Source organism: Zalophus californianus, chromosome 9 (assembly GCF_009762305.2).
Source record: "Zalophus californianus isolate mZalCal1 chromosome 9, mZalCal1.pri.v2, whole genome shotgun sequence".
Classification (NCBI taxonomy): Eukaryota; Metazoa; Chordata; class Mammalia; order Carnivora; family Otariidae; genus Zalophus; species Zalophus californianus.
Window position 1 is genome coordinate 75,404,835 of NC_045603.1, and position 15,951 is coordinate 75,420,785.

At 39.4% G+C, this 15,951-nt stretch overlaps 1 protein-coding gene across 5 annotated transcripts in view; it reads right to left on the reverse strand.

Moving 5' to 3' along the window:
• The window catches only part of FGD4 (FYVE, RhoGEF and PH domain containing 4), a 201,846-nt gene that overhangs the window by 101,940 nt on the left and 83,955 nt on the right, over positions 1-15,951 (reverse strand). The window contains exons 1-2 of one of the 5 annotated variants that reach the window (XM_027593585.2): positions 11,568-11,772; positions 6,656-6,729 (exon numbers count right to left, since the gene is read on the reverse strand). The exons of 2 other annotated variants lie outside the window; for them this stretch is intronic. The gene's annotated coding sequence lies outside the window, so the exon portion shown is untranslated. Of the gene's footprint in view, positions 1-6,655; positions 6,730-9,411; positions 9,451-11,567; positions 11,862-15,951 lie in introns of those variants that run through there. 2 more of the 5 variants (XM_027593584.2, XM_027593587.2) reach the window with 2 other exon arrangements.

Consider the following 15,951-nt stretch of genomic DNA (forward strand, 5'->3'; position numbering starts at 1 on the left):
TATCGAAGATACCTAATCATCACAATTACGTAAGATAACGTAATCTTGGTCTTTTTAACCAACTGTGCCTAAAATTCCATGGGCAGAAAAACCAGTGATTCTTCAAACATTTTCAGGATTTCTGGGTAAAACTCATTCCTTCCATTAGATGCTTTATCTAGCACTTTCCATTTGCTGGGGTTTAGCCACCAGTAAGCATAAATTTGATCAACAAAATCCATGACATCCAGCAGCACCCAATGTAGTCAGGGAGAGACAAGAATTGATCCAGAACCATCAGAGATTTGAGGAGGGTTTGCTTAGTTCTTTTTGGGGGGGGTAGGGCTCTTTCCAGAAGTAGAGACACAGGAGCTAGACGAGGCAGTTACTCTTCTAATCCTATGGGGTGATACGTCTCCTTATCTTCCAATTGTTGAAATGGCAACACACAACTATCACTGGCAATTTGGGTAAATTTGCTTTACATTTTTTTCATTAGTTTTAATTCAGTTCAACAATCTTAAGTGTAAGCATGGGTTTTGTGCGGAGCCAAAAGCTGGGGATTTAAGATGAGTAAAATAGTTCCTGCCTCAGGAAATTAATCAAGTTGGGTAGAGAGACAAAATAACAGCCAATTGCAAAATATGTTGATGACAAATATAACCACAGAGTGCTTCGGGAGCTCAGAGGAGAGGAATGCAACTGGAAAGAAAGGTTTACTGGAAGACAGGTAGTTGAGCGCTGTCTTAAAGGAGTGCAATTAACACTAAAATTTTTTTGTTGTTTAAAAACAAAAACCATACAACATATAGCCATTTCTTGCCTCAACGTTCACACTGTTTCAGTATTTTATTACTGAAGTATATGTAACAAACTAATATCATGCTTGGATAGATTTTAGACATTTTACATAAATATAGATATTAAAACAGCCTTTTTCAAAGCAATTGTGCATTTTATGTAGTCAAATTATTGAATTAGCTAGTGGCTAGTATACCAGGTACAGAGCTGGTTCTTCTGAGAAAAGAAACTATTTTGACAATTTTCGATGACAATAAGGCAGTGACAAACTCTAATGGAGGACTGGGTGCTAATTTGGAAAAGGAGTATCAAATGTTGTAGCTCCATCAGGCAGCTGAAGGCTGAAGCTATATGAGCTCAAAGTCATAAACACTCTACTCCTTAGAGCTCTCAAAGTGGTCATGACCATGAGGTGAAGATGTACTCATCAGAACTGGTCTAGAAGTTGTTAATCATCACAGAAGAGACTCAATGTATACAATAATCAGAAAGCAGAAAAATCAAGGAAAAGCTAGATTACTGATCACTTTACAGCAATAATTTTATGCTTATTCCAATTTTTTAAAGAGGAAAAATCAGCTTTAAAGAAAATGCTACACTAAGTGTCAACCCTGAGATCAGCTTATGCTTTAAGGGGCTACACCTTTTTCCAATGAACAGAAAGAACGTATCTTCAGTATTACTTTACTTTGGCAAAAAGATGACCCCTCCCCCCCCACACACGTAAAATTAAAGATCCTTGGTCCCTGTGTAGTTGCGTGTAGTTTCAAAACATTTTAATGTCTGGGAGTTAAACAAGCAGGTTGAATCTATAGCATAGTTGTTAATATATTACTGCCATAATTTAACATACCCACCAAAACATAAGTTGATCACCCTGAAGTTTTCTTCTCAGAATATAGTTAAGGCCACAAACAAGCAGACTGGCTTGACTCTGCTCTTGTTCAATTTAAGTTTTGTACCACTTCACTCATCTCATTAGAAGATGAACAGGGAAATGCTTCTCCCATTTGGCCAACTTGGTTACCATCCTTTATCCATAAATGGCCAAATCCAAAATCTGCCTTAGCATCAATCATCAGCAGACCTTAAAATGACTTCCATCACATAATCCAATTCCTATCACATCCTTCAAGATCTGACTCAAATTCATTGCCTCCTGCTTGGTTCTACAGATTGTGACATCTCCCGTATAAGAACTTCACATCTCTTTCACAAAAGCTACTTGCCTTGTGTATCTTCTCCTAACATCAAACTTTTTTTTTTAAACAATCACTCCACAGTAAACCTGTCTCTCTAACAGAACACTGGGTTGAAAAGGATTTTAGACGCCATCTAACTCTTTGTATGTGACAGATGAATCTTCTCCACAGTTCTTGTAAGTGCTTGTCTGATTTCTATTTAAATACCACCAGTGATAGGAAAATAGTCCTTGAATACACCATTATACTTACAAAGAATCTAATTGTTAGGAAAACCATCCTTAAGTTTTTATTACACAATCCATAACACAAAAGTACATATGAGGTTATGTCCTAAGTAAGGACAGGTTTATCTTCTCTACTAGATTATAATTTGAGTCATTTTATTTTTTTACATTATTTATTTTATTTTTTATTATGTTATGTTAATCACCATACATTACATCACTAGTTTTTGATGTAGTGTTCCATGATTCATTGTTTGCGTATAACACCCAGTGCTCCATTCAATATGTGCCCTCTTTAATACCCATCACCAGGCTAACCCATCTCCCCACCCCCCTCCCCTAGAACCCTCAGTTTATTTCTGAGTCCATAGTCTCTCATGGTTCGTCTCCCCCTCCAGTTTTCTCCCCTTCATTTTTCCCTTCCTACTAGCTTTTTTTTTTTTTTTTAACATATAATGTATTATTTGTTTCAGAGGTACAGGTCTGTGATTCAACAGTCATTTTATATTAGTTTATTTTTTAATTTCAAGATTACTGTAAGTCCATTGTTAATCATTTAAAATCTACAGACAAGGGGTGTCTGGCCGACTCAGTTGGTATAGCATGCAACTGTTGATCTTGGGGTTGGGAGTTTGAGACCCACATTGTGTGTAGAGATTATTTAAAAATAAAATCTTCAAAAAAAAATCTACAAACAAGTTGTAAATAACAAAAGTGATTCTAAAATCTAGTAGTAACTGGTGTTTGGTGTTAATTCCCTCTAGTATTTTTTTCTGCACATTATATAAAAGGTAACAGTACAGGATAAACGATACGTATGCATACTTTGTTTCATTGTAAGCACTCTTCTATATTTTTTTTGAAAACCTGTTTTTAATATTTGTGTAACATATAATCTCATGACTAATTCATGTAGCCATTTCCCTATTGTGGAACATCCATAGTTTCTGGTTCCTCTCCACTCCACTGGAGCACCTGGTGTGATATGATAAATCATTTACTGGATCACTAGGTAACTTACCACTTACTGGCAGATTTCTAAAAATGGGACTGTGGGATCAAAGGACATGAACATTTTTAGTGCTAATGATACATGTACCAGGTATGTTCTCATATTTGCTTGCTTGAACTACTCCCCTTTCAAAGAGTTTCTGCTTCACAGGACATTCTGAGTAGGTAGATAAGTCAAATGACCTCTGTGTTCCATGGCCACTGCTGATGGGATCATGGGTAAGTGCTGACCAATGCTTTGCCATCAGAGTCTTTCTCTCCAAGGCATCAGTAGTTGGGACTTTGTTTCTGCTGGGCACTGGGACTAGGAAGTGGTGTGATTGAGATTTGGGGTGGCCCTGTTTTCTGCCATCCACACACACATACAGAAGAGGCCCGTCTGAGGGAGAAAGAGTGTAACTGTCCTGGCTCCAGGCTCCTGGGAGGCCTGGATGAGTGTACTGTCCCTTGGCTCCAGAAGATAACTTTTTTTATTGTTTCTATACATCCCTCTTTTCTCTTAAATTATAGGGTATTTTTCTATCCCCTGCAACAAAATGTTCTCTAATTAATACTACCAAATTGTTTTCCAAAAAATTATATCAATTTACACTGTCATCTGAAATCACATTGTCATCTGAAGTAAGTAAGGGTGCCAATCCAAAATATAACCATTCAGGAAATTTTGGCCAGTGTAATAAAAGAATATCTATTTTGTATATTTCCAGTTATATAAAACTTTCTTCTCATGTATTAGTCATTTGTGTTTCTTCCTTTTAGAAATAACTCTTAATGTTCTTTGACAATTACTAACTACCTACGGGCTTCTTAAAGACAGTAAAACTCATTAATTCTCTCTTCATTTCTTTGGAATCTAATAATTTCTCTACCCCCTCAGCTACTGCAGTATTTAAGTTTCCTAGGTTTGGGGGGAGGGTTTTTTTGTTTTGTTGTTGTTTTGTTTTTGCTAATGTTAATGCAACGGTTTTCTAATTAAAGAAAATTGAGCATAAAAGCTAAGAATATAGGATTGAAGCCAGAATGACCTGGGGTTTTAATCCCCGTTTATCACTTAACTATTAGTAAACTTGAAAACACTATACATCTCATAGCAAGTTTAATTTGTGTAAACGAGGATAAATTCCACTCATCTCAAATGTTTAACATTAAATGAGATGATGAATACACTTTGCATTGTTTGACACAGAAAACACTAAAAGTTGGTACTAATGCAATAGCAGTAATTGTACTGTAAGTGCATTTAAACTTGAACTAACGTGCTTTGCAGACATAGAAAACAGCTATAGGCGAGCAGCACAAACACAGGTGTTATAGCTTAAGTCATTTAGGGACCTGACCCCAATGCCCACGTTCCCTGTGGGAGGCATGAGATAGAGATCATGAACCTGCTGCTCCCTCTTATTTCATGCAGAATGGCCCTTAAATGCAGGCAAAGTAAATATTTCATCTCATGACCAAAGCAGTAGCAATCTCTCTTCCAACCCGGGAACAAAAAAACACACACCAGGCCAAACTCAATGAAAGAGTTGATCTCCAAAGCAATGCCTTCCTAAGGAAATTCTCAAGGACTTTTTTTTTTTCTCTATGCAAGTTTTACTTTATGGGCTGATTTTAGAATCTAAATATCAAGAGTAAGATAGGACAACTGTATTGTGGTGGTGATAAGAGAAGAAAAACTCTGCTGTGGATGAAGATGATGATGAAGATAAAGATGCAAAAGAATTTAGGCTGCCTTGGATGTTATTCCTTCCAGTGTTTCCATCATTTAAGTTGCCAGTTATCTTTCTAGACTACAAAACTAAAGATCTATTCTCAAAATATTTAAAGCTATTCAAAAGTTCCTCACTCTTTACAAGATACAGTAAAAACTTCTACGCAAGCCAAGATCTCCACTCTTGTATCTCGAGTCTGCCTTAGCTCAAGTTCTGCACTCAGCTACTGGCACTTACCTGGCCTCTCATGCCTCCCTGCTTGTGTCGCCTCAGACTAGAATTCCCAGCCCACTTCACCTGTATGGTCAATTACCTGCTCCTCTGACCCCTGCACCTCCTCAGTCACCAAGCACACTGAATGCAATTGCCTGGTTAACAGATTGTTAACTGAGCACCTGTGAGCAAGGACCATGTCTAATCAAGTTCTTCGTCCAGAAGCTAGCAAGGGCAGATGAACGTGCAAAAAGTGTTCTTTTGGAAGTGATAGATATGTTTATGGCATAGATTGTGGAGATGAGTTCACAAGTGTATACTTATCTCCAAACCTCATCAAGTTGTTTATGTCAAATATGTATGGCTTTTTGTATGTCAGTCATACCTCAATATAGTTTTTAAAACAACAAAAGTGTTTGTTGAATAAATGAATGTGAGAGATGAATGAATGAATGTGAGGGGGGAGAATGATGGGAGAAATCAAAGAAAAACTTACCCTATAGAGAGAAAGCTAATAGTACTTCCAGGCTTTCACTGCCAAATATTTCAACATTCATGGGATTATTACCCATGCCCCTTAGAGAACATCACAGCTATCACCATCATCTTTAGCACTAAAAGGGTTTTTTTTTAAAGATTTTATTTATTTAGAGAGAGAGAGAATGAGAGATAGAGAGCATGAAAGGGAAGAGAGTCAGAGGGAGAAGCAGACTCCCCGCTGAGCAGGGAGCCCGATGTGGGACTCGATCCCGGGACTCCAGGATCATGACCTGAGCCGAAGGCAGTCGCTTAACCAACTGAGCCACCCAGGCGCCCACTAAAAGGGGTTTTGAATATTACCTCCTTCAGTATCCACGATAACCCCATCAGTTCTAACAAATGGGGAAACAGGTTTAGAGAGGTTAAGTAACTTGCCTAGAGACTTCCAAGTAGCCAGTATGAGGGATGGGACTAAATCTAGGCTGCTTGCACTCTAAACCACTATACTGAATGCCTTCCAATACTAGCCCATTAAACTCTGCTTTGGAAAAGAGCATATATTCAGTAGTAAGTCCTGAAAGTAAAGACAACATGCAGTGTGCTTTTGAAATACTAACTAACATACCATAACCATGGTATGATCCTGATAGGCTTTCCTCAGTTTCTTCCTGAACGAAGTGGCGATAGCAGCCCCCCTCAACCACTCCACTGGATCATGCTGACTTCTTATGATTTGTGTCTCAGCTTTATGAGACCTCCCCAGATAAGCATTTCCTGATTAACCAATCTGAAGTTTGCTGCCCTAAAACCCCTCAACACGTCACATACTCGTCACTATTTGAAATTAACGTTCTTCATTTATTTGTGCATTATCTGTCTCCCCCTTCTACTATATACTTTTCACTAAAGTCCTTTCCCTTTGTGTTCTGTGCCCTACCCTCCACATCTGCAATACTGCCCAGTAGAGATTAAATGCTCAATAAATGTCTGATGAGTGAACGCAAGGTTAATACTGATGACCATAACATACCAGAGAAAGAATGTCTCAATAGGCAGCAGCGTGGTCCTGGGCAAAGGCAAGCAGGTGGTTGGCATGGTGGGAAGCTGAGAAAAGGGAGGCCAGGTCAGTAATCACAGGTTGTATGTCTTTAGCAATGTTCAAAGAGGATGCATTAGCCCACATCAGAAATACACTAGCCACTAGCCAGATGACAAGTGTGCCCTCAAGTGGAACTGTATTTGTCCGTCAAGGGGTCCTTCCCCAGTGCGCCACCCCCATCTGCTCTGGGCTCCACAATCACCAAGCAACATTCTGATCACTTTACTTCTGCTACAGATATGGACATAAGGGAGAAAACATGCAAACTAAAAAACACAAATATCTAGTTGGCTTGAAAGTTTTAGTTCTCATTCAATTGCCTAAATTTTGGGGCATCTGGGTGGCTCAGTTGGTTAAGTGTCCACCTCTTGGTTTCAGCTCAGGTCATGATCTTGGGGTAGTGAGATAAAACCCTGCCTCAGGCTCCATGCTCAGCGGGGAGTCTGCTGGTGATTCTCTCCCTCTGCCCCTCCCCCCCCTGCCTAAAATAATCAATCTTTTTTTAAAATGCCTAAACTTTGGGCACCTGGGTGGCTGAGTCGGTTAAGCATCTGCCTTCAGCTCAGGTCATGATTCCAGAGTCCCGGGATTGAGCCCTGAGTCAGGCTCGCTGCTCAGCCGGGAATCTGCTTCTCCTTTTGCCCTTCACCCTGCTTGTGCTCTCTCTCTCTCTCTCTCGCTCTCTCACTCTGTGTCTCTCTCAAATAAATAAAATCTTAAAAAATAAATAAAATGCCTAAACTTAAAAAAAAAGTTTCTCATGACCTTGGTTATTGAGGAACCACCTTTCAAAAGCTGCTCTTCCTCTGGGCATACTGAAAATCGCATCTGTGAGACTTTAGGGTGACACCCCAGTGTTCTGTTCCTTACATAAGGCTTCAGTGTAGGAAGTCAGTTCACTTTACCCTGTATCTTTGTATTCATCATGCAATACTCAACATTAGCTTGTTTCTGCTACTCAAATTTTGTGACCTTGGATATGTTGCTTAATCTGTACGGCTCTCTGATTCTTCTCTGTAAAATGAGAATGTAAAACAAGATGATCCTGACAGATCCTCAAAATAGGTGACAAGATGTGAAAATTATGTGAAATTATGTGAAAATAAACACCTAGAAATATACAGTAGGGATCTAAAAAAAATCCAATAAATTCCATCAGTTTGCCTTATGGAAATATACCTTGTCTCGTGATTTTATTAATCTGAATTCAGAACCAGAAAACTGGTGAGAAAGTAAAAAGAACACAGGATTTAAGCAGAGAAGGAGGAAGCAAAGGAGGGAAGGAAAGAAAACTCATTACAAGGGAAGTCAGTAACTCAACATATTTGTTACAAAAGAACAATTAGCCTCAGAGTGGGGGTTATTTGTAAAATACGGAGCTTTTCTAAGAGTAAGGTATTGCTAGACACCCTCAACACAACTCCATCAAGCCACCTCTAAACCTGAGGTAGTGGCAACTGAATGAGAAGAGGATGTGCGAGTTACACAAAACCACTCCAAAATGTGCTGCAGCCTCCATAGACCCATTCATTGCCAATTTATACAAAGTTTGCCTTTCTATTCTACAGAAGCAGAGAAGCAGTTATAAACACATAAGAGGAAGCATCTCAGAAGAAACAGCCACTGATAATCAAAAATAAGGCACACTCATAGAGAGAAACATCCTGCCAAACGCAACATTTGAGCCATAGCTCTTGGGTGAGCTTGCATCATTCACATACACACTTTAGAGGCTTCCCACCATCCTGTAGTTCTGTATCTAACACAAATACAAAATTGTACTGGTGCATACATACAATCAATTCTAAGCATTTCTTGAAATCACAGATTTCAATATGGAATTGTTAGAGAGGGCAAAAGGGCAATTTTCAGTAAATCTGTGTTTAAATGTCATGTAACATGCAAACAGCTTCAACACCAAGGACAGGTGAACACAGCATCCGCAGTTTCTTCTTCACTTCAAATCCCTAGTGTTCCATCTTTTCAGACAGCTCAAGGGCCACATGGACCACAACCACCCAAAAGAATTAACTTCAAAAATTGGATTCGAAATCTGTACTCCAAAGCAAAGAGACAGACTCAGTTTAGAAGTCAGAAAGAATGTGGCAATAAAATACAGGAAGAAAAATGTAAGCATTTCAGGGCTATTTATTAGCTCTTCAGTCTACCTGTTCAAATGTTAAGTCAGGCAGCATTCTAGCATAATGTGTCAAAGGAAGCAGCAGAAAGACTTGCCTGCCCTGTACTAGTGGTGGGTTGATTTACTGTCTACTCAGACTGTTATGGGTTTGAATCAGTACAAGCGATTTGTCCAGAGTTTCCGATTCATCATCTATATAATACTTTCATAAGAAATAACTCTGAATAAGGGTTAACAAACATTATAAACTTGCCATTTGGAAAAATCTTAAGCTGTACTGAAGGACTGAAAAGTACCACGCCATCAGTCTGAAAAGTTGGAAGAAGGCTCAGAAATCCCAGATATCTAGCACCTACAGGTAAGGACAGGGAGAACCAGAAAGCAACGCTTGGCAGAGACCCAAGAACAGTCTGAGCTTGTCACCACAAGACTGTGGACATGATGGTGGGCCTCACTCCTGACAACGTTTATGAATGGAAGCAAACATTTCACCACCTGCAAAACGAACCACCAGGTCCCAAAACTATATCCCCCCAAGTGAACTCACATAGTTCTATGACCGTGCACTCCCATCCCTCGGGTACGCTGGTAGGGATCTCAAGTGCTCCAGGAGCGTCCCAGCTGTCCAGTCCTATTCACTAATTTCTGAAAGAGCAGCCCTAAGTTTCTTGTCCGTGGTTGACAGAAGAGGTTTTTCAACACATGTGAACATGCTCGTGGCTTTACTATTTATTACTCGGAAAACTCAGTCAAGGGGGCTATTAATAAATATGCTTACCAGTGAAAATAAATGAGTAAGTGCCTGCCAATATCTGTAAAATGCTGGGAAAAATTCTGACATGAATACCCACTTAAAGAAAACACCATCTTCTAACTTTAATTCAGTAACAATAAAAATGGTAAAGAAGTTCAGAAACATGAGAGAACTTGAGACGTATACAGATTTATCCAGCCTGCCCCAACTGCTTAAGTAACCACACCCCGGACACATGGATGCTCACACACTCATTTACTCAAAGTCTTTTTCAGGTTTTTAAGAATCAAGGTAACTAAAGCAACATGAGCACCCTAAATACAAATGCTTTTCCATTATTTCATTTCCTCCCTAAACTTCCATTGCTTGTGTTTTTATGGGTGAAAACTTCACCCCAATAATACAAGATTAGCCAAAAATTTCTCACAGATGCGAAGGAAAATTTCAAGCAGAGAGACACTGCTTTTTATTTTATTTTAACATTTTATTTATTAGCACAAGCAGGCAGAGAGGCAGACAGAGGGATAGGGAGAGGCAGGCTCTCCACTGAGCAGGGTGCCGGACATGGGGCTCGATCCCAGAACCCTGGGATCATGACCTGAGCCGAAAGCAGACGCTTAAGGACTGAGCCACCCAGGCGCCCGAGACATTGCTTTTTAGAGCTAGTATGTATCTAATTCGATTCTTCATAGTAAAAACAGTTCAAATAATAATGTATATAGATCAGTAAGTGCAAAAGAAGGTAAGAATTTTAAAGTAAACTACAATTAATACCAAGAACCCACAACTAGCAGTCAGGCCCCAAATCCTGTTCTTGAAGACCAGGAGTCCTTGACCAATACAAGGTTATCTAATTTTATACTATCATTAAAAAAAGAAAATCGAAACAAGGTAGGGCCTATTAGCAATGACCTTTCCTAGCTCTCCAGGCAGCCGGTGACCCACTGACATGAATATCTAAGATGACAGCAAAACAGCACAATTAGAAGGACTCAGGCTGCATAAGCGAAGCTTTTCTTTGCAACCCTTCCTCTATCAAATAAAAATGGCAGACCTAGCCAGACTCACAAAGCTCTGGTGCTATGGTTTAAATGACAGAAAAACACAAAAGGAGTACGTGGAGTACACACAGCACTGTTTTTGTTTTTCACTTTTATATTTTAGGGTACTGTTTTGGGGAAGGGGTTACAATGCTGCTTTACAAAGGACAGAGAAGTCCCTTGTTTGAGCTACCAACCTCTTAGCCACACAGAAAAATGTCAGTCATCCATTTGTTAGCACCCAAATCTCCTTCGACTGCTTACAATACGCACCACACATTTTAAGGGGCTGTTGATCCAGAAAAACAAAGGAAGCCCTTGAAAAAGAAAGCGATCTCCCTAGCGCTGCCCCTGCCCTTATCACTGAGTCTGCATGCCTGCTGGTAAAGCACGGTCACATTGTTTCCACATGCTCAGGGCCCTTGAAACTTGTGCAAAAGCATTGCAAAATAAAACTGCATAAACGTCGCATTTCAAAACATGAGCTAGTAATGGTAGGTCAGCCATGTGGGCTAGAATAATCATTAATTAAACCATAACCTACAAATGTCCCTGACCTGAGACATTTTCTTACTGGATGAACAGGCTTAAGAATACATTGTGGCCATGGGCGTATTTCAAAAAGAATATCGGTATAACTCACTCTTAGAAACCATTAAAAAGGATTGTCTCTTTGCCCCTTTCAGAGGTCATAGCACAATTTCACAGGCACAAAAAATTTAAAATGATTAAAAAATCAACGTATAATTATACAGGCATCATTAAGCTGCTCAGATTCAACACAACAGAAGTGTGTACTGCTGGAGATGTGTTCCAGAAGAGCTTACAGCTCCCTTCCCTTGGACCACACGAGATAGTGCCCACACCACATGTAGTACAAACTGGAGACACAGGACTAGGGTCACTTACCTTATAAAAGCTGAATTTTTTCCTCTTGATTAGAAGTCGCAAATGGTTTAAGTAAAACTCCCTTCATTTGTTCTTCCAGCGAGCCAAATCTAGCTTCCCATTAACCCAGTCCATTGCAGATAATTTCACACAGCACACGCTTCCCAGTTCCCAGCCCAGCAAGGATAATCACATTCCAGCGGGGAGTGAACAGATGGTGGATTCCATGGTAACCAGCCCTCCTAAGGCGATTGGTAGAAGTGTGTGACTACAGCTTATTGGGTAACAATCACTGTCTTTGTGCTCCAGCCTTGCAAATCCTAAAGGAAGCAACATATAGCCACTCACATGTGCAAGGGCTTGCCTAGCAGGTGTTTGGCCATTTAAACAAGGCAATGCAGGCCAATTAAAAGCTTTTCAGCGAATCTACCCGTGGTGGTTCAAAGTCCTAACGTTTCAGATAGTGTCCACTGCTCATTCAGGGAGAAAGGTCACAAGAGGCTTAACTTGACAAACAGAAAATAACACTTGAAAGTTAACTTGAAAATTCAAGATAAAGCATTCTAGAAATCTAAGCTGCATCAGCAAATCATTTTCTGATTTGCAATCCACATGAGAAGTGAAACTGGTTTTGTATTTAGAAAGATTTTTTTGGAAAGATTTTTTTAAACAATAACTTTTAAATTTGCAAAACTACCTTAGTTTGGTGAAAATAAGTTTTCAAAACCAATTGTTTTATAAATGTGCATATAATCATTTAAAAAATAACTTGTATACATTTTTACTGTGTTCATGGATTTCGAGGTTGAGGGGAGGGCTACTGAAGTTAAATTTTTCATTAGAGCCTTACCCAGTCATGGGATTGAAATCGCTTCATTATGTACTTTCCACAGGTTTAATTTGTTCCTGCAATCACGTAAGTTAAATGTTGATTCAGCAGGAAAACAGCTTTCCCTAAACCCATGGTGCCCAAGGAATCAGAGAATAAGTCCTTGAAGGAGCAAAATGTCTGAAAACCAAATACTATTTCACACCAAAACCAACTGTTAGAGGTAATGCACAAATCTAAAACAAATAAACTCCAGAGACTCCAAAAATCCATTAGAAATAATTTTTTAAGAGAGCAAAGAAATAATTAGGATAAGCCTAAGGTGAAAACAAAACAAACCTTGTAAGCTGTGACTAGAAGTAGAGCCTCTTGCCTCCACAGTTACCTCCTATCTTAAATTTAGGAGTTCTTTTCCTGGCAGTAACATAAATAAGACAAATATTGAAAGGAAGTAGACAAAATTATTTGCAGATGATGATTCTATCTGGAAAAAAATCAGAGAAATCAAGTAGGATATTATTTATAGTACCAGAAGCTCAGTGAACTAGACAATAAATCAATATAATTCCTTTAGAAGAGCAAAAACTATCAGAATAACAATGAAAGGGGAATTACTAACAAGGACAAGGCAAAGTATACAATTCTTGGGAATAGTATCAAGAAATGTGTGAACTACTTGGGGGAAAAAGAATGAACTCTTACCAGAAGGAGTAAAGGAAAACGAAATGAAGACACCTAGTATTGCTGCTGAATACAAAGATCTATTTTAAAGACGTCAAGTCTTCCCAAATTACCATATAGTGTAGTAGTAAAATTTCCAACATACTTTAGAAAATAAATTTAACCAGGTGACTCTGAAATTTATTTGGATTTCAAAAAGATGAAAATACCAAAGAAAATTCTATATGAGAGGAGTAATAACGGGTAAAATAACTATACCAAGTTTTTAAAACACGCTATAAATACAATATACCGATACCTCCCATATTTATAACTCCAGGAAAAACCTCCTTCCCACTGAATTCCAGACTCCTACATCTAATTACCTATTGAACATCTCTGCCTGGATGTTTAATAAATATCTCAAACACAAGGCCCCAAAACTCAACTTGTGATTTTCTCCCCAAACCTGCTCCTCTTGCATCCTCCCTTGTTTTTGGAAATGGCAACTCCACTCTTGCAATCATTCAGTCTAACACCCGAGAGCCCACCTCCTAGCCTTCTCTGACACCTTCACATCCAACCTGACAGCTCATGTCATGAGCTATTTCTTCCAATCTGGCCACTTCTTACCACTGGGTCTCCTTAATAATTTAACTCTGCTTCCATTCACCTCCTATAGGCTATAAACCCTAAACGGATAATGCCAATTCTCTTCTCAAAACTGACATTCCCATTGCACTAATGAAAAGTCCCATTTTGTGTGATGGCTTAAAAGGCCCTTAATAAACTGGGCCCCATCCCCATTAACTCACTTAACTCCTTTCCTACAACTTTCTCCTGCCTTCCCCAAGCTCTCCAAGCAGTCTGACATTTTGTCCTCTCCTCTGCACTTTCTCAGTAACTGGGACAGTGACGGTGTTTACCACAGGCCAGTTATCTGTACACATCCCCCCCGAGCCCCACCAGACTGTGAGTCCTTCAAGGCCAGGGACTACCACTCTGGACTCTGTGCTCCCAATACCAAGCAAAGGTCCTTGTGTATTGTGAGCACTTATTAAATCTGCAATGAGTAACAGCTTGCTGCAGAATTTTTTATTCCAGTGCAAGTTTGGAGGCAACCTAACAATCTAATAATAAGTGAATGACTGCACAAGTAAGAATGCATACGTGATGGAATATCATGAGGTGATTAAAAATACGGTCACAAAAACGATGTGGCATAAGGAGAATGTTGATGGTATATTAATAACAATATACTATTTGCTGAGCCCTTAGTATGTACCAGGCACTGTAATAAGTACTTCACAAATATTTTATTTGAACTTCACAGGGACTATAAATTAGATCTTACCATCCTCATTTTTTAGGTGTGGAAACAGATACTCAGAAATTTAGCTCTGTGCTCTATGTCTCACTGCTAAGATTTGAACCTCATTTGTGACCAAAACTTGGGTCTAAGTTATTATTGCCTCACTACCTCCTGGAAGTAAAGGGGAAAAAAAATAAATACATAACTGAATACTCACTATGAACAACTACATTAAACAAGATTCTTAGAAACAAAAGCCTAGGCTTACCTACCTCAAAATTATAAGAGCAGTTGTGAGGAAGAAATATTGGTGATATTTTCCCTTCCTCTGTTTTCCAAAATTCCTAATGTCAAAAATGATTATTTTCTAAAGATAATATGAATTCCTATGACACATATTCTTCAATATTCACTCTCCTACATTCTTGGGTGGATCTACTAAGTAGCAAGACACAATAAAAAAATCAAAATAACTTGACTCACAATTTCTAAAGAATTGATTCTAGGGGAATTCGTGAGAAAGAAAAAACTGGCAGATCCAAGAAAGGCATGTCAACAACAGTGTCCTCTTCGGAGCTACAGTCACCTCTGGGCATTCTGACACTGTCTATGACGACAGTTCCTCAGGCCGCACTGCCCAGAATCTAGTAATAGGACCTCCAAATGTAAGCTGTAGGGCACGTGACAAAGACCCAACAATCCTCATCAAGGTTCTCAAGGTGAAAAAGTTTTGGAAGCAGAGAGGCCTGATAATTTATCTTCTTCTAATGCTGGGCGGGCAGCAACACTGCCTGGAATCTGTTAGACTAGCCACCGTGTCAGCTAAGTGAGGAAATAACCTTGCGAGCATTGTTCTACTTCCCTTCACTATTGAATGTACCTGGTTTCATTCACCCTTAGTTGACCTTTCTCTTTTTCTTAGTATGAAGTTTTAACCGGGAAGATACTCTAAATCAGAGGTTTCCAAACTCTTTCGAATTATGGAGCCCTTAGCTTCTCATGGCACTCCAGGCCAACAGAAATCCCTAATAGGCTCACTTATTTAGTGGTTAGGTATAAATAAGTTTTTTTTTTAAGATTTTTTACTTATTTATTTGAGAGACAGAATGAGATAGAGAGAGAGCATGAGAGGGGAGAGGGTCAGAGGGAGAAGCAGACTCCCTGCTGAGCAGGGAGCCCGATGTGGGACTCGATCCCGGGACTCCGGGATCATGACCTGAGCCGAAGGCAGTCGCTTAACCAACTGAGCCACCCAGGCGCCCTAGTGGTTAGGTATAAACAACTAAATAACTATTTCTGACCCAGCAACTTAGCACCATTTGAAAACGTAATATAAAACAGTTGCAAAAAAAAAGTACTAATTTTTCTAAGATTTTATTTATTTGAGAGAGAGAAAGAGCGTGTACGCATGCACCAGTGAGGAGAGAAGCAGAGGGGGAGGGAGAGGGACAAGCAGACTCCACGATGAAGATGGACCCCGACGCAGGGTTGATCCCAAGATCCCAACACCATGACCAAGGCCATGACTGAGTGAAACCAAGAGTCGGATGCTCAACCGACTAAGCTACCCAGGTACCCTGAAAAATTAATATTCTTATTCCACT